Source organism: Pan paniscus, chromosome 16, assembly GCF_029289425.2.
Source record: "Pan paniscus chromosome 16, NHGRI_mPanPan1-v2.0_pri, whole genome shotgun sequence".
Lineage (NCBI taxonomy): Eukaryota > Metazoa > Chordata > Mammalia > Primates > Hominidae > Pan > Pan paniscus.
Genome location: NC_073265.2, coordinates 73,136,140 through 73,159,527, shown reverse-complemented (window position 1 = coordinate 73,159,527; position 23,388 = coordinate 73,136,140). Strand labels below are relative to the sequence as shown.

At 42.9% G+C, this 23,388-nt stretch overlaps 1 long non-coding RNA gene across 2 annotated transcripts; it reads right to left on the bottom strand.

Moving 5' to 3' along the window:
- Positions 1–1,658: 1,658 nt before the first annotated feature.
- Positions 1,659–23,353, bottom strand: LOC117976084 (uncharacterized). Of its 2 annotated transcripts, XR_008621197.2 has the most exons (3): positions 12,606–23,353; positions 11,355–11,455; positions 1,659–3,789 (listed from the first exon to the last, which is right to left on the bottom strand). It is a non-coding gene; the product is annotated as an uncharacterized LOC117976084 (long non-coding RNA). The 2 variants fall into 2 exon arrangements; XR_010109982.1 differs by lacking the exon at positions 12,606–23,353 and having other exon boundaries at positions 11,355–12,575.
- Between the last annotated feature and the right edge of the window lie 35 nt (positions 23,354–23,388).

Here is a 23,388-nt window from a genome sequence, read left to right as displayed (position 1 = left end):
AGTTGGTGATGAGGCCTGCTCCATGGGGTGCTTCAGGATCAGGATGCTGCTTGCTCTGGGCCTCATCGCCCACATAGGAGTCCTAGCCCCTGCCCACCATCATGCCCTGGTGCCAGGGGTGCCTGACAATGGAGAGGAACATGACTTGAGGGCATTGTCCCTAGCAAAGGCAGACTTGCACATGGCAAAGCTATTGTCAACAATGAGCAAGGTGATTTCTGCTTCCATTGTGATCTGTCGGGGAAATGATGAGACAATGTCGAGTGTGGTCTGGCACCAGCCAGGGAGAAATTTAAATAATTTTTACCTAAAATCGTAATACATTATTCTATTTTGGTATAAATAAAATGGTTAAATAACATTGTGAGTTTTAATACACTTTTCAGTTTTTCTATATTTTTCAACCACTTCAGCGTTCTGAAAAAAGCAACAATTTAAGAATATATTACAAAGTGCATGGTGCACACATTTTTTTATTTGCCTCAGGAGCCAATATGTTGAGACATGGCATTGTTGATTCAGCTGTGTGGGGCTTAACTACTGGAAAAGAGATTTTTATTTTTACTCTATGAGTTTGAGTGTAGTGTGGAAAATCATCTGCTAAAAGTATCCCCATTTTACAGATGAAGACCCTATTAAGAAAGGCGAAGCAACCGCCCAAGGTCCCCAGCTCTGCTAGGTAGTTACCCTAGAGCTTGTGTTATTGGCCTCCATTCATGATATTTATAGACTTGATTAGCTAATAATCAGGTATTGTTTCTTGTATGTGGCTTTGTCTCTATTGATTGCATCCATTATATGTTAATATTTGCTTCTTACAGAATATTTAATAAGGTTGAAATATGAGTGGAAGGGACTTTATATACCACGGAGATAACTTAATCCATCCTGCAGTTCCCTAAGGAGCCAATAAAGGTGTCTAAGCCATAGAAATTGTTTAATTATATATATATATGTATGTGTATATATATATGTATGTGTATATATATATATATATATATATATATATAGTTTTTTTTTTTTGAGATGGAGTCTCAACTCTTGTCACCCAGGCTGGAGTGCAATGGCACGATCTCGGCTCACTGCAACCTCCGGCTCCCAGGTTCAAGCAATCCTCCTGCCTCAGCCTCCCGAGTAGCTGGGATTACAGGCACCCACCATCATGGCCAGCTAAATTTTTTGTATTTCTGTAGAGACCATGTTGGCCAGGCTGGTCTCGAACTCCTAACCTCAGGTGATCCGCCCACCTTGGCCTCCCAAAGTGCTGGGATTACAGGCGTGAGCCACTGCGCCTGGCCTAGATATGTTTGAAAGAATAACGAGGGGCCAGTATAAAAGATAAACTGGAAACAGAGAAAGCAAGTTTTTTTAGGGTTGCTGGATGAGGGCAAATGCATAATTAAATGACGAATGTGTTCATTAAGGCAGTGGTGGGAAGAACAAAAAGAAGAGGACATAAAAGAGTGATTGAGGTGATTGACAAAAGAAGGGACATAAAAGAGTGATTGACACTTGAGTATCCTTTGAGTTGGGTTGTTCCTAGCCATCCTTTCCGATCTCCCTTCCTAACTTAAGTAGGTTAAGGATTAAGGTTTCTTCCACTCTAGTTCTTGATTCACGTTCACTGGTAAATAACACCACTTTAGACTCTTTCAAAGTGCTATAATATTGATTTATTTGATCCTCTCAAAAGAAGAGTACAGACAACCATTTTAGAATGACTGTTAAGGGTCTTAACTTTAAGGTTCAAAGGGCACACAACTCAGCTGTTCTGCAGTTGAACCCTGTGGGTAACAACACAGACGAACTTCAGTCTGTTTGGCTGATGGGGCTGTGGAGAGAGCAGGACACACGTCTTCATGAAGTTTCAGTCCTGACAGGTTCTCATAAGGTCTCATTTCTTACCTCTCTTTAGGACCATTCTGAGAGAATACATGTAGAGATCTTCAAATCAGGAAGGTCATCACCACTATCTTTCTTGCCATTATCATATCAATCTTCCCCAATAGTAACACAGGACTTCTCTTATAGCATCCCGCTAAACTGGTTTTTCACTTACTGATGCTTCCTAGAGCCTAGGAAAAGCATAGAGGACCTACCTGTCTATCCCTCTGTTCTGGACTGTTGATTCCATAGTTGATTCCTGCCTCCAGGGGAATGCTACAGATGCCTCCCTTCCCAACCAAGCAACAGGGACTAAGCAATTAAGAACAAATTTTCCTCTAAAGTTGTGTCATATCACAGATTATTACCATTATCTGGCCTCTTCAAAAGAGAATGCATTTTCCTCTATATGTAACCATGAATGTATATATGTCCAAATGGATTTGTTCATCTGTGTTGAACTTGGGAGAACCTTTAGTGATCTTCTATGGAATTCCCACATGTGCTTTTATTTGTGGGTTTGAGGTCCCAACGGGAAAAATAGAGAACTGATCACTATCCTGGATCTTCTCACACAAGTATGGGAACATCTGAACACTCACATTAAGAATGTTTGGGGATTTGAGTGGAAAAGGTATTGTTACTGGATAGAGTTGTTGAGGTTCTTGGTGTGTTGAACAAAGAATTGAACAAGGCCAGGCACAGTGACTCACACCTGTAATCCCAGCACTTTGGGAGGCCGAGGTGGGTGGATCATCTGAGGTCAGGAGTTTGAGACCAGCCTGGCCAACACGACGAAACCCCATCTCTACTAAAAATACAAAAATTAGCCAGGGGTGGTGGCGTGTGCCTGTCATCCCAGCTACCCAGGAGGCTGAGGCAGGAGAATCGCTGGAACCTGGGGGGGCAGAGGCTGCGGTGAGCCAAGATCGTGTCACTGCACTCCAGCCCGGGTGACAGAGCAAGACTCCGTCTCAAAAAAAAAATAAAAAAAAAAAAAGAATTGAACAAAGTAACAAAAGAATGGAGCAAGGAAAGAGCGAAAGCACAGGTTTATTAAAGACAATTCGCAGAGTGGGAGTGGGCTCCTGCAAGGAGCTCAAGAGCCTTCTCAATTACGGTTTTTATTAAGCTAAAGGAACCTAGCAACACCCCTTGATGCCCTGTAGAGGCCTCCAATTGGCTACACCGTGAAGGATTGGCTGAAACCGAGACCCGACCAGCAGTCAATCAGGGGCTGAAGTGGCTTGTTATCATGGGAGTGAGGATGTGGCCTATATGCTGCACCTGCTGCTCTCCTGCCAAATGATAACAACCCTATGTTTAAAAACAGCTGGCCAGGTGCGGTGGCTCACACCTGTAATCCCAACACTTTGGGAGGCCAAGGCAGGTGGATCATGAGGTCAGGAGTTCAAGATCAATCTGGCCAACATAGTGAAAGCCTGTCACTACTAAAAATACAAAAATTAGCCGGGTGTGGTGACGGGCACCTGTAAAGCTACTCAGGAGGCTAAGGCAGGAGAACTGCTTGAACCCGGGAGGCATCAGCCACCGTGCCTGGCCAGGAGCTTGATAGATTCTAACATGCAAATAAAAGAGCAAAGGGCCAAGAGTGGCCAAGACACTCTTGAAGAGTAAGGTGGGAGGATTTATTCTATCAACTATCTAGTCTTATTGAAACAGCCTCGTTTTCTGGAGTAACACTCAAGGTTCGTTGTCCCACGGCCACGGAGAACAAGAACAAGGACACACAAAGAATGAGGTTAAGAGTGGAAGTTTAATAGGCGAAAGAAAGAGAAGAGCTCTCTGCTGCAGAGAGGGGTCCTGGTAAAATAGGTTCCAGTTCTGCGGTGAAATGCAGAGGGTTTTATAGATGAGCTGGTGAATAGGCGGTGTCTGATTTGCCTAGGGTGCAAAAAACTGGTTATATCAGGTGTGCCATTTGCATAGGGCACGAATTTCTGGTAGCCCCCACTCTAATCTTCTATTATGCTGGCTGGTTCTCTGCCTGAGCTGTGCCATGTTGCCCATTTATCTATTACTGTACACATGGTAACAAAAAAAGGGAAGATGAAACCTCCAGGGTGGACATGCCTGGTCCCCAGGTAGCCCTTTTCTATTGGCACAGCTGTCGGCATTCCCCCAGCAAGCCTCTAGCTTCCTTATTTATGTTTGCAGCTTGATTTGTCAGGCTGCTCTTTGTTAGGAAAAAAATGATTCTTGGCTGGGCGCGGTGGCTCACGCCTGTAATCCCAGAACTTTGGGAGGCCAAGGCAAGCGGATCACAAGGTCAGGAGATCGAGACCATCCTGGCTAACAAGGAGAAACCCCGTCTCTACTAAAAATACAAAAATTAGTCAGGCGTGGTGGTGGGCGCCTGTAGGCCCAGCTACTCGGGAGGCTGAGGCAGGAGAATGGCGTGAACCCGGCAGGCGGAGCTTGCAGTGAGCCAAGATTGCACCACTGCACTCCAGCCTGGGCGACAGAGCGAGACTCCGTCTCAAAAAAAAAAAAAAAAAAGATTCTTGGGCTTTTTGTTAGACTGGAAGCTCTGCTGAAGACTCTGTTGACCTCACTATCTGCCTAAGTAATTTCTTTCTACCTCCTGTATCATTATGACAAAGCTATAGTAATTACGATACTCTGGTATTGGTTCAAAATTAAACAAAATGATTGACAGAACAAATTAGAGGTCCTAGAAACAGACCCACACATATGCAAGCTTGATATGACAGAGGGGGCATTGGAGATCAGAGGGGAAAGGAATAGTCATTTAATGACTAGATCTGGGACTATTGATTATCAAATCAAAGTGAAAAATAAAACTGGGTCCCTATCTCACACCACATAAAGGTCCCTATCTCACATCACACAAAATTCTATAGATAATTAAAACTAAATTTAAAAAAATAATATCTCCTAGAGAAGGTTTTTGTTTTTTTTTTTTTTTTGATTAGAGGTGCCTGCCACCACGCCCGGCTAATTTTTGTATTTTTAGTAGAGACGGTGTTTCACCATCTTGGCCAGGCTGGTCTCGAACTCCTGACCTTAAGTGATCCACCTACCTTGGCCTCCCAAAGTGCTGGGATTACAGGTGTGAGCCACCACACCTGGCCTAATTTTTGTATGTGGACTATCATGTTCTTATAAAACTATGCTTTCCTTGGTGTTTTTATTAACCTCTTTATTTGAGAAAATGAAACATACCCTGTTACCTTTTTTGGTGATGATCATCTAGCTTCTTAATCTTAACTATTTGTTAACTGGAATCTACTTTTTGTTTCAATGCATTTGCTGACCCTCTGGAATCCTGCTCAAATGAGGATCCATTATTTCCTAGGCTTTCTGCAAAGATAACATCCTGGAATTTCTTTTCATTGCATTCCTAGGTTGGGTCCTTTTTACTAGCTCACATGTTTCATTCTCTCCAATGCATATCCTTAAATTTTTTTTTCAGAAAAATATAGAAGTGAAATAAATGTGAGTTCTTGCATCTCTGAAATATCTATTTTACTCTTTCATGTATTTGTCTGGTATAGAATTATAGATTCAAACAACTTTCTGTTCCGACTTTGAAGGTACTGCTTCAATATTTTCTTGTGTACCTTTTTGCTGATGACAAAACAGATGCCAATCCAATTCTCATTCTTGTTTAGGTAACCTCTGTTTTCCTTCTCTGGAAACTTTTAGGCTCTTCCTTTAATCTTTATTATTCCAAAATCTTGAAGGATTTGTCATAGGCATTTGAACCAGAGCAACTCCATCTTGAATAGGTGCTGAGACCTACTGGGCTGCACTTCCAGGAGGTTATGCATTGTAAATCACAGGATGAGATAGGAGGTCAGCAAAGATACTGGTCATAAAGACCTTGCTGATAAAACAGGTTGCAGGAAAGAAGCTGACTGAAACCCACCAAAACCAAGATGGTGACAAGTCACCTCTGGTCGTCCTCACGGTTCATTACACACTAATTATAATATATTAGCACGCTTGGAGACACTCCCACCAGCACCATGACAGTTTACAAATATCATGCCAATGTCAGGGAGACCCTATATGGTCTAAAAGGGGGAGGAACGCTTAGTTCCGGGAAACTAACTTTCTAAAGTTAGTTTTAGTACTTTCTAAAGTACTAAATTCCTTTCCTGGAAAACTTGTGAATAATCTACCCCTTGTTTAGCATATAATGAAGACGTAACTATAAGTATCCTTAGTGGGGCAGCCCAAGCTGCTGCTCTGCCTCTGGAGTAGCCAACTTTTATTCCTCTGCTTCTTAAAAAACTCGCTTTCACTTTACTCTATGGACTGGTCCCGAATTCTTTCTTGTGCAAGATCCAAGAACCCACTCTTGGGGTCTGGATCGGGACTGCTTTCCGGGAACAGGTTTCTGTGTATGTATGTGTGTGTGTGTGTTTAAATTTGCTGTGTGTACAGATATGTGTGTATATATATGTGTTTAAAATTTACTGTGCTTGGTACATTTTCAATATAAAAACATGTATCTCTAAGTTACCTGAACTATTTGTTCTCCTAGTATTTCTTTGCTTCAATTTTTTTCCTGATTTTTTTTCTTAACTTCTATTAGGTAGTTAGTAGATATCCTAGGCTAACATAATTTTTTCCAATTATCTTTTGGGGAAGGATGTTTTTGTTTGTTATCCCAATACTATTAAATTTTTATTTTGACAATCGTTTTTAATTTCTAAGAGTTCTCTTATTTGCATTGTTCCTTTTCCATAGCAGCCTATTCTTGACTTATGATGCAATATCCTCAAATCTCTTCACAGATACTAATTTTTTTAGTATACATAGATACATAAATTTTTTTCCAAAGTTTTCTCTGTTTCTTGTATAAATTGTAATCCATGGGAACAGCTCTCTTTTTTCAATAACGCCCTTTTCTTACTTGCTGTTAGTTTTCTTCAAATGTCTAGTAAATCCGGGTTGAACATTTAAGAAGATTTGCATAAAAACAAAGGACTAGGGCCAGGCGCAATGGCTCATGCCTGTAATCTTAACACTTTGAGAGACCCAGTCAGGAGGATTGCTTGAGGCCAGGAGTTTGAGACCAGCCTGGCCAACATAGTGAGACCTCGTCTCAACAAATAAATTAGCTGGGGCCAGGCACAGTGGCTCATGCCTGTAATCCCAACACTTTGGGAGGCTGAGGTGGGTGGATGACCTGAGGTCAGGAGTTTGAGACCAGCTTGGCCAACATGGTGAAATCCTGTCTCTACTAAAAAAAAATACAAAAATCAGCTGGGTGTGATGGCATGTGCCTGCAATCCCAGCTACTCAGGAGACTGAGACAGGAGAATCGCTTGAACCCGGGAGGCAGAGGTTGCAGTGAGCCGAGACTGTGCCACTGCACTCCAGCCTGGGTGACAGAGGGAGTCTTTGTCTTAAAAAAAAAAAAAAAAAAGGCTGGGCGCGGTGGCTCACGCCTGTAATTCCAGCACTTTGGGAGGCTGAGGCGGGCGGATCATGAGGTCAGGAGATCGAGACCATCCTGGCTAACGCGGTGAAACCCCGTCTCTACTAAAAATACAAAAAATTAGCCGGGCGCGGTGGTGGGCGCCTGTAGTCCCAGCTACTCAGGGGGCTGAGGCAGGAGAATGGCGTGAACCTGGGAGGCGGAGCTTGCAGTGAGCCAAGATCGCGCCACTGCACTGCAGCCCGGGCGACAGAGTGAGACTCCATCTCAAAAAAAAAAAAAAAAAAATTAGAAAAAAAAATTAGCTGGGCATGGTGGTACGCACCTGTAGTCCCAGCTACTCAGCAGGCTGAGGCAGGAGGATTGCTCGAGCCCAGGAGTTTGAGGCTGCAGTGAGCTATGATCATGCTACTGCGTTCTAGCCTGGGTGACAGAACGAAACCCTGTCCCTAAAAATAAATAAATAAATGACTAGGTAGCTGCTGGAGTTTCATCTGATGCTGTGGGTTCAATTTTCATAGCTGACTTCTCTCTGGAATAGGAGGGATAATGTGAACTTTGTACATATATGGTGGATGTGTCAACTGGGAGGCTTCTTTTTAGGGTACACAGGCAGAAGGCAGAAAGGAGGGCCCTTCCGACTGCCAAAATGAGAAGAGCTTACCTACACTGGAAACTGGATTGTTCCCGAGGCAGATCATTTTCTTTAGGGAAGAGTGACTCCTTCAATTTTGGTTTTTAGTTTAGTTTTCCTTTAGTGACTGCTGCAGCTAGCCACTTTATATATAAGATTGGAGTAGGGAGAGTCACAGCATCAACTGGCACAAAGTGGTTTGTTTGATAGACTGTCTTTCAATTACCCCTTTGATATCAGTCCTATTTCCACTCTCCTTCTGCTCTTAGTCTGGAGCCTCTTAAAGGCATTCTTGGGAAAGAAGATTTCACATTTGCTAAATTCTCATTTGCACACGTTCCAGGCGATACTTTTCTTTAGTCTATCTGCTAATAAGTTCCCACCCCATTGCTACTGTGGGAAAAACAATCAGCCCAGGATCCAGTTAAGAATCCCAGTGCAGGCCGGATGCGGTGGCTTATGCCTGTAATCCCAGCACTTTGGGAGGCCAAGGCGGGCAGATAACTTGAGGCCAGGAGTTCAAGACCAGCCTGGCCAACATGGCGAAACCCCATCTCTACTAAAAATACAAAAAATTTGTCAGGGATGGTGGTGCACGCCTGTAGTCCCAGACACTCAGGAGGCTGAGGCAGGAGAATCGCTTGAACCCAGGAGGCAGAGGTTGCAGTGAGGTGAGATCGCACCACTGCACTCCAGCCTGGGTGACAAAGACTCCTGTCTCAAAAAAAAAAAAAAAAATACCAATGTAGGCCAGGTGTGGTGGCTCATGCCTGTAATCCCAGTACTTTGGGAGGCTGAGGTAGGAGGACTGCTTGAGCCCAGGAGTTTGAGACCAGTCTCGACAACATAGTGAGACCCACCCCCGCATCTCCACAAAAAACATAAAAAATAAAATCAGCCTGGTGTGGTGGTGCACATCTGTGGTCCTAGCTGCTCAGGAGGCTGAGGTGGGAGGGTCACTTGAACCAGAGAGGTTGAGGCTGCAGTGTACTATGATCATGCCACTGCACTCCAGCCTGGGTGACAGAGACCCTGTCTCAATACAAAAGAATCCCAGGGCACATCTCAGACAGCAGAGGGATAGGGTACCTCCAGAAATAACTCTGATCAATAGTCTTCATAACAGGTTAATTTGTATGTTAAAGTTACTGATGGTCTGTGTTAAAAATTATTTAACTCCTTCCCTGTGTTATAAATGAATGGTCATCTAGTTACCCAAAGTTCCAAGTAATTTTCCTTCCACAGGAAAATGAATCCATTAAGATTTTCAAATACTAGGCTGGGCGCAGTGGCTCACGCCTGTAATCCCAGCACTTTGGGAGGCTGAGGCGGGCGGATCACGAGGTCAGGAGATTGAGACCATCCTGGCTAACAGGGTGAAACCCTGTCTCTACTAAAAATACAAAAAAATTAGCCAGGCGTGGTGGCGGGCGCCTGTAGTCCCAGCTACTTGGGAGACTGAGGCAGGAGAATGGCGTGAACCCGGGAGGCAGAGTTTGCAGTGAGCCGAGATCACGCCACTGCACTCCAGCCTGGGTGAAAGAACGAGACCCTGTCTCAAAAAAAAAAAAAAGTTCAAATACTAATATTTGTCAACTAAAAATTAAATTTAAAAAAGATGTTCATATATTCCAAATCTCCTCTCCCTGCTAGTTATATTTATTGATAACTTATTTCATTTGTATTCTAGAAGTTTCATGCCTTTCTTGTCAAATTGGTTAATTTAAATCAACGTATCAAAATAAAATATCTAAATACTACAAATCTTGAGCTTCTTAACCTAAAAATGCTGAAGGCTGGACCTCATCTTTTGGGAGATAAACTACCTGCTCTGTTGGGCACTGGTTTGAGAGGTCTGCCTGGCATTCACTAGCCAAACATGTTATGTCAGAGATATGACGTGTGCGCTTATTATGTGCCTGTCAGAGACAGTGGGGTTCTATGGAATATTACATGACTATTACAAGTGAATAGCAATATTAAAATAAGTTTTAAAAATAATGTTGAATGAATAAACAAGTGAATAAAATTGTTCACGTATAAAATGAACAGATGAACCTTAAAGTAGTTGGTGTTAATGGTGTTGTGGGTAGAAAATTTTATAATACTTTAATTCTGATTTAGTAACAAAGGAGTATTTTTACACAAAAGGAAAACCCTACAAACCAGCAAGTCTTCTTGGAAAGATAAGAAAAACTTATGCCAGGTGTGGTGGCTCACGCCTGTAATCCCAGCACTTTGGGAGGCCAAGACGGGTGGATCACTTGACATCAGGAGTTCAAGACCAGCCTGACCAACACAGAGAAACTCCGTCTCTACTAAAAATGCAAAATTAGCTGGGTGTGGTGGCGCGCACCTGTAATCCCAGGACTCAGGAAGACTGAGGCAGAAGAATCGCTTGAACTCGGGAGGCCGAGGTTGCAGTGAGCCAAGATCGTGCCATGCACTCCGGCCTGGGCAACAAGAGCAAAACTCCGTCTCAAAAAAGAAAAAGAAAAAGAAAAGAAAAACTTACATTATAATGATTATAATGAAGATAAAAAACTTCCTTAGAATTCCAATAGAAAAAATGAATCATTTAGAATTCAACTTTTACTAAATACATACAGATTCCAGCTTTCTCATCCATTAAGTGAATCCCTACACAGTAAATACCATCTAGAAGGAAAGCCACAGAATACATAGTTCAGGACCGGCTGGGCGCGGTGGCTCACGCCTGTAATCCCAGCACTTTGGGAGGCTGAGGCGGGCAGCTCACGTGATCAGGAGATTGAGGCCATCCTGGCTAAGACGGTGAAACCCCGTCTCTACTAAAAATACAAAAACAAAATTAGCCGGGCGTGGTGGCGGGTGCCTGTAGTCCCAGCTACTTAGGAGGCTGAGGCAGGAGAATGGTGTGAACACAGGAGGCAGATCTTGCAGTGATCTGAGATCATGCCACTGCTTTCCAGCCTGGGAGACAGAGCAAGACTCCGCCTCAAAAAAAAAAAAAAAAAAAAAAAAAAAAAAGAATACATGCTCCAGGACCTCCATTTTACAGTCAGGATGACTCAGCCTCATATAGAAACCTCACTCCATAATCTTCTGCAAAATTAGCACCAAATTCAGGCAGACCAGGTTTTTGTTGCTAGGGAGGACAGTTGCCAGAGAAACACACTAGAGGGTAAACACCAATAGATATATAAAAAGTATCAACGTCAATCACTCTGTATTTATTACTTTCACCTGCATTTCTAACCCATCTGTCATGGTCTATTATTATTACCCCCCTTTTATTTCTCATAAGACTCTCAGGCCCCACGAAGAATGCTAATAACAAAATTGTACATCTTAGTTAGCTTAGACTGCTATAACAAAGTACCATGTACTGGGTGTCTTAAATGACAGACATTTATTTCTCACCGTTCTGGAGGCTGAGAAGTTCAAGATCAAGGTGCTGGCAGATGTGGTTCCTGGTGAGGGTCCTCTTCCCAGTTTGCTGATGGCCTCCTTCTTGCTGTGTGCTTGCATGGCAGGGAGAGAGAGAGAGAAGCAAGTTCTCTGGTGTCTCTTAAGGGCACTAAAACTATTATGAGACCCCACCTTTATGATCTCATCTAAACATAATGACCTCCCAAAGGTTTCATCTTCATATACCATGATATTGGGGGTTAGGGCTTCGACACATGAATTTGGGGGGTCACAATTCATTGCATAGCATTGTACCTATTCAGCAGTATCCCTTTGAGAGTTATGTCCCAGCACTGTGTCATGTTTTTATATGCAGAGGTTGACTTAGTCCTCATTATATAGCTGAGGGAACTGGGTCTAGTTCATTAACTACACTAAGGTTATAATCAGTAAGTTGTCACAGAGCTAGGATTTGAGCCCAGGCACTCTGACTGTAAATCCCCAAATCCTAATTCCCTCCCTATATTGTCTCAACCACAGGAAAAATCACTTTGAAACCTGATTAACTGAGTTCAGGAGTTGTCACACTTTTATGGACTGGGTATATAAGTACTCCAAACATTAATTAAACTGATTCTTTTGATAACTGCTTATAAGAAGATAAACCAGACAGACAATAAACGTTCACAATAGAAAGAGCTAAAAACAAAACTTTGGAGAATATGGACAGCCAGTTTGAAAGGAGGAATTTCTTGAATGCTGATCACATGAGACATGACTCGTCAGAAGCAACCACAGGTGTTAACTGATCAAACTGGCTAAGGATTTAAAAAGTTCCAGTGAGGGCCTAGGGAAGTGGCATTGTCCAACACTGCTGGTAAATATGTATTTGCACTTCTTCTGAAGAGGAAATTTGAAAATAGGTATGTAAAGTTTCAAAAAAATTTATTCTTTTAACTAAATAAGTTAAACCTGGGTACTAATTCTAAGGAAATCAAGATGTATGCAAAATTGTATGTACAAGGCTAGTCATTATATTACTTCAAAAATAGATTTATATATATTCTGATTATTAAAAACATGCTACTTATAAAAGAGTCAAGAAGACACAGAGATGTCCATAGAAAAAAAAACAAAGAACTTAGGATTTTATCTCTTAGAACCTGCCATTGTTACAACTGGACCCCCCTACCCCTTAGTCACGTATATATATCTAATTTGAATTTTTATAACTCATTGGTTTTAAAAATGCACTTCTCTTACCTAGTTATTGATGCTCAAAATACAAATACATGCTTCCATCTTTTTTATTTTTGAGATGGAGTCTCACTCTTGTTGCCCAGGCTGGAGTGCAATGGTGTGATCTCAGCTCACCGCAACCTCTGCCTCCTGGGTTCAAGCAATTTTCCTGCCTCGGCCTCCCAAGTAGCTGGGATTACAGGCGTGCGCCACCATGCCTGGCTAATTTTCTGTATTTTTAGTAGGGATGGGGTTTCTCCATGTTGGCCAGGTTGGTCTCAAACTCCCGACCTCAAGTGATCTGCCCACCTTGGCCTCCCAAAGTGCTGGGATTACAGGTGTGAGCCACCGTGCACGGCCTTTTTTTTTTTTTTTTTTTGAGAGGGAGTCTTGCTCTGTCACCCAGGCTGGAGTGCAATGGCATGATCTCGGCTCACTGCAACCTCTGCCTCCCGGGTTCAAGCGAGTCTCCTGTCTCAGCCTCCTAAGTAGCTAGGATTACAGATGCACAACACCACACCCAGCTAATTTTTTGTATTTTTAGTAGAGACCGGGTTTCACCATGTTCCCTAGGGTGGTCTCGAACTTCTGAGCTCAGGCAATCCACCTGCCTTGGCCTCCCAAAGTGCTAGGATTACAGGTGTGAGCCACTGTGCCCAGCTGCTTGCATCATTTTATTTATTTTATTTATTTTTTTGAGACAGAGTTTCACTTTTGTTGCCCAGGCTGGAGTGCAATGGCACAATGTCGGCTCACCACAACCTCTGCCTCCTGGGTTCAAGCAATTCTCCTGCCTCAGCCTCCCGAGTAGCTGGGATTACAGGCATGCGTCACCACCCCTGGCTAATTTTGTATTTTTAATAGAGATGGCGTTTCTCCATGTTGGTCAGGCTGGTCTCGAACTCCTGACCTCTGGTGATCCACCTGCCTCGGCCTCCCAAAGTGCTGGGATTACAGGTGTAAGCCTCCGCGCCCGGCCTGCTTGCATCATTTTAAATGAATGCCTCGTATTCTACTGTATGAATAGAGCATAATTTAATCAGTGAACTCTTTTTTTTTTTTTTTTTTTTGAGACAGTCTCACTCTGACACCCAGGCTGGAGCGCAGTGGTGTGATCTAGGCTCACTGCAACCTCCACCTCCCGGGTTCAAGCATTCTCCCTGCCTCAGCCTCCCGAGTAGCTGAGATTACAGGCGCCCAACACCACACCTGGCTAATTTTTGTATTTTTAGTAGAGATGGGGTTTCACCATCTTGGCCAGGCTGGTCTTGAACTCCTGAGCTCAGGCAATCTGCCCTACCTCAGCCTCCCAAAGTCCTGGGATTACAGGCGTGAGCCACCACGCCTGGCTAATTTTTGTATTTTTAGTAGAGATGGGGTTTCACCATGTTGGCCAGGCTGGTCTTGAACTCCTGAGCTCAGGCAATCTGCCCTACCTCGGCCTCCCAAAGTGCTGAGATTACAGGTGTGAGCCACAGCGCCCAACTAGTGAATGCTTGATGAGCTTGTTTTTGCCTTGTTAAAATTGAAAACATGATTTATCATCTCACCCTCCTAAGTTTCATTAAAATCATACTTAAGAAATAAAAAGAGACATAAAGATATAAATAAGAGAATGGGAAAAGAAACATAAAGATCTAAACAAGAGAATGGGGAAAAGATCATTAGTAGATCAGAGATTTCAAAGAAATTTTGGAAGATAGCTGATGAAGGAATGATACTGATGGGGGGTGGGGAAGCAGAAGAAACTGCAGAGGGTGGAAGATATACCCCAGGAAAAAAACAATTCACACTACGGAATGCTAGAAGGGTCCAGAACCAGGAAATATCAGAGACAACTGAGTACAGGAATGAGATATAAGGCCAAGATTCCACATATGAAACAGTTTTCCTTCCCTTCCACCTCTGCATGCAGAATGCCTTACAGCCAAGAATCTACCCCCAGGGTGAAGGTGTGATAGGAGGAACAGAGACCATCCAGAATTTCCCATACATTCACACATCACGCTGAAACGTTATTCTGGAAATAAATCTAAGGGCTCCGTAGAAAATCCTCTGCATTCTACCCATTACAGTAAAATATCAGCATTCCTGTCCCATCATCTTGGCCAGCAGAAAAGTTCCACACAAGGGAGCTCGTAATCCACTTATTACTTCATTAAAAAATATAAACAGTCAAGACCCCCCAACTCCAGACATTTGAGGAATACTTCCAATGTGAAATAAAGATGGGTGAGATCACGCCACTGCACTCCACCCTGGGCAACAGAGCAAGACTTTGTCTCAGAAAAAAAAAAAAAAAGAAAGAAAAGCTTAACGAACTGACATAATTTTTCTTAAATCCAGAAGAAAAGTGAGGTCACAGGGCAAACCACTATCCCCAAAATTGGAGAGGCAGACAGGTATGTACGAAAGTCACAAGCTACTCAGAGCAGAAATCTCCACAAAGGAACCAATGCCAGGGCAGAAAAACATGAACTGTAATTGAATTGCCAGAGGCAAGTGTAGACAAGTCTGAGAGTCAAAAATTCCAGAAGAAACCAGAAACAGGGGAGGGAGAACCCAAGCTTCTGTGAGTTTTACCTCCAAGAGTTTGACCAGGTTCTCACAATAAATATTAGAGAAAAATCTTGTCATGCTTCTAGCAGGAGAAGAAGAAAAAGAACCATTTCGAAACATGCCAGAGCATGCTGTTCTTAACAAAGTCTGCCCTCGGGAGAAATATTTAATCAGAGCCTAAATGGCTGGAGTTTTATCAGAGCCTAACTGGCCTGGGAGAAGGGAAAAATGCCCAACGCCAGCCCACTCTGGCCATCTTGTCCCACCTAAGGGGGAAGAAAAAAACTGAGAAGCACTTGTAAAGTTCACATTCCAGAAGCACATGCTCACTAAAAGACTGAGACCTAATCATAGGGTTCATAGAGGAATACTTTCCCTCTCCCCACACCTTACCCCCACATTACTAAAGGCCTATTTGCAGCAGTTCCTTTTCCCTGGTACATCCTGTCCAGCTATGAAGAAAAAATTACAAGGCAAACTAAAAGGCAAAACACACATTTTGAAGAGACAGAGCAAGCATCAGAACCAGACATAGCAGGAATGTTGGAATTATTAGACAAGAAATTTTAAACAACTTTGATTAATATACTAACAGCTTTAATGGGTAAAGTAGACAGCATGCAAGAACAGATGGTCAGTGTAAACAGAGAGATGGAAATCCTAAGAAAGAACCAAAAAGACGCTGGGAGCGGTGGCTTACACCTATAATCCTAACACTTTGAGAGGCCGAAGTGGGGCAGATTGCCTGAGCTCAGGAGTTCGAGACCAGCCTGGGCAACATGGCGAAACCCTGTCTCTACTAAAAATACAAAAAAATTAGCAGGGGGTGGTGGTGCGTGCCTGTAGTCCCAGCTTCTTGTGAGGCTGAGGCACAAGAATCTCTTGAACCCAGACCCAGGAAACAGAGGTTGCAGTGAGCCGAGATCATGCCACTGCATTCCAGCCTGGGTAACAGTGAGGCTCTATCTCCAAAATAAATAAATAAACAAAATAAAATAAAAACAAAAAAGAACCAAAAAAAATGCAAGAGATAAAAAACACTGTGAATAGAAAATGACGAATGTCTTTGATGGGCTAATAGACTGGACATGGTGAGGAAAGACATGATATATGATGATATATCAACAGAAACCTTTTATTTATTTATTTATTTATTTTTGAGATGGAGTCTCATTTCATTGCCTGGGCTGGAGTGAAGTGGCGTGATCTCAGCTCACTGCAACCTCCACCTCCCAGGTTCAAGCAATTCTCCTGCCTCAGCTTCCCAAGTAGCCGGGACTACAGGCGCATGATGCCACGCCCGGCTAATTTTTTGTATTTTTAGTAGAGATGGGGTTTCACCATGTTGCCCAGGCTGGGACTACGGGCATACACCACCACACCCGGTTAATTTTTTGTATTTTAGTAGAGACGGGATTTCACCGTTGTTGCCCAGGCTGGTCTTGAACTCCTGAGCTCAGGCAATCCACCTGCCTTGGCCTCTCAAAGTGTTGGGATTACAGGTATAAACCACCATGTCCAGCCAATAGGAAGCTTTCAAACTGGCAATAAAAGAGAACAAAGACAAAAAAAAAAACAAAAAACAGAAGAGACTATCCAAAAACTATGGAACAACTATAGAAGATATAACATATGCATATTATGAATACCAGAAGGAGAGAAAAGAAAGGAATAGAATAAATTATTCATATTGTTTGAAAGAATAATGACTTGAGAGTTTCTCCAAATTAATGTCAGATACCAAACTACAGATCCAGGAAGCTCAGAGAACACTAAGCAGATAAATATAAAAAACAAAAACAGAAAACTGCAACCAGGCATATAATTTTCAAACTACAGAAAATCAAAGATAAAGAAAAAAATCCTGAAAGAAACTAGAGGGGGCCGGGTGCAGTAGCTCACGCCTGTAATCTTAGCACTTTGGGAGGCCAAGGCGGGTGGATCATCTGAGGTCAGGAGTTCAAGACCAGCCTGGCCAACATGTTGAAACCCCGTCTCTATTAAAAATACAAAAAATGAGCCAGGCATGGTGGCAGGCACCTGTAATCCAAACTACCTAGGAGGCTGAGGCAGGAGAATCGCTTGAAGCTGGGAGGTGGAGGTTGCAGTGAGCCAAGACCGCGCCACCACCCTCTAGCCTGGGCGACAGAGTAAGACTCCATCTCAAAAAAAAAAAAAAAGGCCGGGCACGGTGGCTCACACCTGTAATCCCAGCACTTTGGGAGGCCGAGACGGGCGGATCATGAGGTCAGGAGATCAAGACCATCCTATCCCAGCTAACATGGTGAAACCCTGCCTCTACTGAAAATACAAAAAAAAAAGTAGCCAGGCGTGGTGGTGGGCACCTGTAGTCCCAACTACTCCAGAGGCTGAGGCAGGAGAATGGCGTGAACCCGGGAGGCGAAACTTGCAGTGAGCTGAGATCGTGCCACTGCACTCCAGCCTGCGCGACAGAGAGAGACTCTGTCTCAAAAAAAAAAAAAAAAAAGAATTCTTTAGAGGTTGGGCATGGTGGCTCACGCCTGTAATCCCAACACTTTGGGAGGCCAACTGGGGCAGATCACCATAGGTCAAGAATTCAAGACCGGCCTGGCCAACATGGTGAAACCCCATCTCTACTAAAAATACAAAAAAAATTAGCCAGGTGTGGTGGCACATGCCTGTAATCCCAGCTACTCAGGAGGCTGAGGCAGGAGAATTGCTTGAACCTTGGAGGTGGAGGTTCCAGTAAGCTGAAATCGTGCCACTGCACTCCAGCCTGGGTGACAGAGAGAGACTCCATCTCAAAAAAAAAAAAAAAATTATTTAGAGAGAAGGAAAATAACACAGGGCAGAAACTCGGATCCACATAAAGAAAGAGCACCAAAGAAGTAGTAAGTGAAAGTAAAATAAAAACTTTTTCTTATTTTTAATTGATCTAACAGATAATAGTTTGTGCAAAATAATATTAACAAATATATTTGCTTATGTGTGCTTATATATGTATGGTTATGTATGCTTACATATTGTAAGTGATATAAATGACAGCAATGATACAAGGATGGGAAGGAAGAATTAGGATTATTTCATTATTATAAGGAACACTGTTCAAGAAATGGTATAGTGTTATTTGAAATTGGGCTTGGATTAGCTGTAAATGTACATTGCAAACTCTAGGGCGACTCCTTTAAAAAGTAAAAAAAGTCACGCCTGTAATCCCAGCACTTTGGGAGGCCGAGGTGGGCGGCTCACGAGGTCAGGAGATTGAGACTATCCTGGCTAACATGGTGAAACCCCATCTCTACTAAAAATACAAAAAATTAGCCAGGTGTGGTGGTGGGCACCTGTAGTCCCAGCTACTCAGGAGGCTGAGGCAGGAGAATGGCATGAACCCGGTAGACGGAGCTTGCAGTGAGCTGAGATCGCGCCGCTGAACTCCAGCCTGGGTGACAGAGCGAGACTCCGTCTCAAAAAAAAAAAAAAAAAAGGTAAGAAAAGAAGTATAAGTGACATGGTAACAAGTGAATAAAAATGGGATTCCATACAAGGCTCAGTTAAAGCCACAAAAGGGGCCGGGCATGGTGGTTCACGCCCATAATCCCAGCACTTTGGGAGGCCAAGGCAGGTGGATCATCTGAGGTCAGGAGTTTGAGACTAGTCTGGCCAACATGATGAAAACCTGTCTCCACTAAACATACAAAAACTAGCCGGGTGTCATGGTGTGTGCCTGTAGTCCCAGCTACTTGGGAGGCTGAGGCAGGAGAATCACTTGAACCTGGGAGGTGGAGATTGCGGTGAGCCAAGATTGGGCCACTGCACTCCAGCCTGGGTGACAGAGCAAGACTCTGTCTCAAAAAAAAAAAAAAAAAAAAAAAAAAAAAAAAAAAAAAAGCCATGAAAAGCAGAAAAAAAGTAGAAGACAAAAATAGTTATAAAGAACAAGGGCAGCCAGGCATGGTGGCTCACACCTATAATCCCAGCACTTTGGGAGGCCGAGGTGGGTGGATCACCTGAGGTCAGGAGTTCGAGACCAGCTTAGACAACATGGCGAAACCCCATCCCTACTAAAAATACAAAAATTAGCCAGGCGTGGTGGTGCGTGCCTGTAATCCCAGCTATTCAGGAGGCTGAGACAGGAGAATTGCTTGAACCCAGGAGGTGGCGGTTGCAGTGAGCCAAGATCATGTCACTGCACTGCAGTCTGGGCATCAGAGCTAGACTCCATCTCAAAAAAAAAAAAAAGAACAAGGGCAACAAATAGAAAACAGTAACAAATATGATAGATATTAATTCAACTATATCACTGTGAGGCCGGACATGGTGGCTCATGCCTGTAATCTCAGCACTTTGGGAGGCTAAGGCAAGTGCATCACTTGAGCCCAGGAGTTTGAGACCAGCCTGGACCACATGGCAAAACCCTGTCTCTACTAAATAAATACAAAAAATTAGTGGGGCTTAGTGTGCCTGTAGTCCCAGCTATTTGGGAGGCTGAGGTGGCAGAAATCACCTGAGCCCAGGAAGTCAAGGGTACAGGGAGCCAAGATCATGTCACTGCACTCCAGCCTGGGCAGTGGGAGTGAGACACTGTCTCAAAAAAGAATAATAATAATCGCGTTGAATATCAGTGGTTTAAATGCACCTAAAAGACAAAGATTGTCAGAGTAAATTAAAAAAAAAAAAACAAGATCCAACTATACATTGTGAACAAAATAACACACTTTAAAGACAAATACAGATTAAGAGGAAATGTGTAAAAAAGAGAAAGATATACCATGTTAACACTAATCAAAAGAAAGCAGTGGGATGTTCAGGCAGTCCCTGTCAAGTAAAATAAATAAATAAATAAATAAAAGAAAGAGGCCGGGCATGGTGGCTCACGCCTGTAATCCCAGCACTTTGGGAGGCCGAGGCGGGCAGATCACGAGGTCAGGAGATCGAGACCATCCTGGCTAACACAGTGAAACCCCGTCTCTACTAAACAAAATACAAAAAATTAGCCGGGCGTGGTGGCAGGCGCCTGTAGTCCCAGCTGCTCGGGAGGCTGAGGCAGGAGAATGGCGTGAACCTGGGAGGCGGAGCTTGCAGTGAGCCGGATCGTGCCACTGCACTCCAGCCTGGGTGACAGAGCGAGACTCCGTCTCAAAAAAGAAAGAAAGAAAGAAAGAGAGAGGAGAGAGAGAGAGAGAGAAAGAAAGAAAGAAAGCAGGAATAGCTATATTAATTTCAGACAGAGCAGAATTCAATGAAGGAAAAGTTATCAGGGATAGGCCGGCCACAGTGGGTCAGGCCTGTAATCTCAGCACTTTGGGAAGACAAGGCAGGTGAGTCACTTGAGCTCAGGAGTTCAAGACCAGCCTGGGCAACATGGCAAAACCCCATCTCTACCAAAAATACAAAAATTAGCCGAGCATGGTGGCACATGCCTGTGGTGCCAGCTACTCGGGAGGCTGAGGTAGGGGGATCACCAGACCCCAGAAGTCAAGGCTGTAATGAGCCATGAGCTGTGATTGCACCACTGCATTCCAGCCTGAGCAATAGAGTAAGACACTGTCAAAAAAAAAAAAAAAAAAAAAGAGTTATCAGGGATAAAGAGAAGCATTATGTAATGATTAAGAAGTTATTTCTCCAAGAAGACATAACAGTCCTTAAAGTGTATGTGACTAGCAACATAATATCAAAATATGTGAGGTAAAAACTGATAGAACTGCAAAGAAAAACAGATGAATCCATTGTCATAGTTGGAGATTTCAACATATTGCTATCAGAAATAAACAGATCCAGCACAAAGAAAATCAGTAAAGACACAGTTGAACTCAACAACACCATCAATCAACTGAATAATATTGACATCTGTAGACGACTTCATTTAACAACAGCAAAATACACATTTTTCTTAAGCTCATAGGGAACATTCACTAGGAGAGACTACATTTTGGGCCATAAAATACACTTTAACCCACTTAGGAGAATAGAAATTATACAATGCCTGCTCTCAGACAACAATGGAATTTAACTAGAAATCAATAATGGAAAAATAACCTAGAAATCCCAAAATATTTGGAGATTAAACAATATACTTCTAATTTACATATGAGCCAAAGAAGAAATTTCAAGAGAAATTTAAAAATATTTTGAATTAAATGAAAGTGAAAATATAATCAAAATTTGTGGGAAGCAGTTAAAACAGTGATTAGAGGGAAATTAACACCATTGAATGCATATATTAGAAAAAATGAAAGATCTAAAATCAATTTTAGCTTTCACCTTAGGAAAACAGAAAAAGAAGAGTTAATTAAACACAAAGTAAGTAGAAGAAAACAAATAATAAAAATTAGAGCAGAAATCAATGAAATTTAAAACAGAAAATAGAGAAAAATCATTGAAACCAAAAAGCTTGTTCTTGAAAAAGAGCAATAAAAGCAAAACACTTCTAGTAATCTAACTATAAAAAAAATTGAGAAGGCATAAATTACTAATATTAGAAATGAAAGAGGAGAACATCACTACAGATCCCATGAAGATTAAAAGGGTGATAAAAACTCTATGCCCAAAAACAAAAACAAGAAAAAAACTCTACGCTCATAAATTTGATAGCCTAAATGAAATGGACCAATTTCTTGAAAGATACGATCTGGCAAAACTCACACAAGAAGAAACAATCTGAATAGGCCTATATCTATTTTTTAAATGGAATCAATAATTGATAACTTTCAGAAACAGAAAGTACCAGGTCCAGATGGTCTAACTGGTGAATTCTATGAAACATTTAAGGAAGAAATTATGCAAATTATCTATAGTCTCTTTCAAAAGATAGAAGTAGAGAGAATCTTTCGTAACTAGTTTTTTTTTTTTTGAGATGGATTTTCGCTCGTCACCCAGGTTGGAGTGCAACGGTGCCATCTCAGCTCACTGCAACCTCCACCTCCTGTGATCAAGCGATTCTCCTGCCTCAGCCTCCCAAGTAGCTGGAACTACAGGCACCTGTCACCACGCCCGGCTAATTTTTGTATTTTTAGTAGAGGCGGAGTCTCGCCATGTTGGCCAGGCTGGGCTCAAACTCCTGACCTCAACTGATCCGCCCACCTCGGCCTCCCAAAGGGCTGGGACTACAGGCGTGAGCCACCACGCCCGGCCCCTACCCATCCTTTAAAGGGATACCCCGAATGTCTATGAACACTCAGATAAAACTGAACTAAATTTGAATCCACTTGTACTACATTTATTTGTCAACTCTTCGTTTGTCTACTTCTTGAGAACTTTAACAGCTGTACTGGGTTGGTTAGTGTCGCCCCCAAAATTCATGTCCTTCCTGGAACCTCAAAATGTGACCTTATTTGGAAAGAGTGTCATTGCAGATGTGATTAGTCATGATCAGGTCATACTGGAGTAAGGTGAACCTTTTACCTAACAGGACTGGTGTCCTTATAAAAGACACAGAGACAGAGACACACAGGGAGTATACCATTTGATAACAGAGGAAGAGAATGGAGTAATGCAGCTACAAGCGAAAGTACACCAATGATTGCTAGCTCCCACTAGAAGCTAGGAAGAGGCAGGAAGGATTCTATCCAGAGTCTCAGAAGAAGCAAGGCCCCACTGACATCTTGATTTCTGACTTCCAGACTCCAGAAAGCGAGAAAATATATCTGTTGTTTTAAGCTATCCAGTGTGAGGTACTTGGTTATGGCAGCTTCAGAAAACTAATATAACGGCAATTTCAATTTCTACTTTATCTTCCTAGCCCCAAGAGTACCATGTGGATATTAGAGTACAGGATTATGTAGGCTCTCAAATCCCTTCCATGGTAAAAGAATGTTTGGGCTTCAAGCAGTGGCCAAGAATTGCCAGACGCTTATGAGCGCCTGCTGTGAGATGCTTGTACAGTGAATGCTCAATAAAGTGGTGGCCATTATAACCGCAAGCAATGAGGCTACATAAATAGTAAGAAACGAAATACAACAAGGGGCAGCGGGAGCAAAGAGAGAAACAAGGGCAGCTGAGGAAGGAAGCCTCAATTCCCCGGAGGACATCCGCGGGCGGAGGAAATGTGAATCTGCAAGTCGTTCTCCCAGACCCCGCTGAACGATTCCCGGCCCTTTCTCCACTCCCTACAGCCCTCGGACCCAGCAACAACCGGATCCTGTGCAGGTCTTCCCTGAGTCCAACGCGATTCTCCTGGATAACGTCAACCAGCTGAGCGATTCTGAGCCTGCGCGAAGCTCCTCGGCGCTTCCAGTAATGTCACGCTTGTGCGTGGGGCGGGACTTCC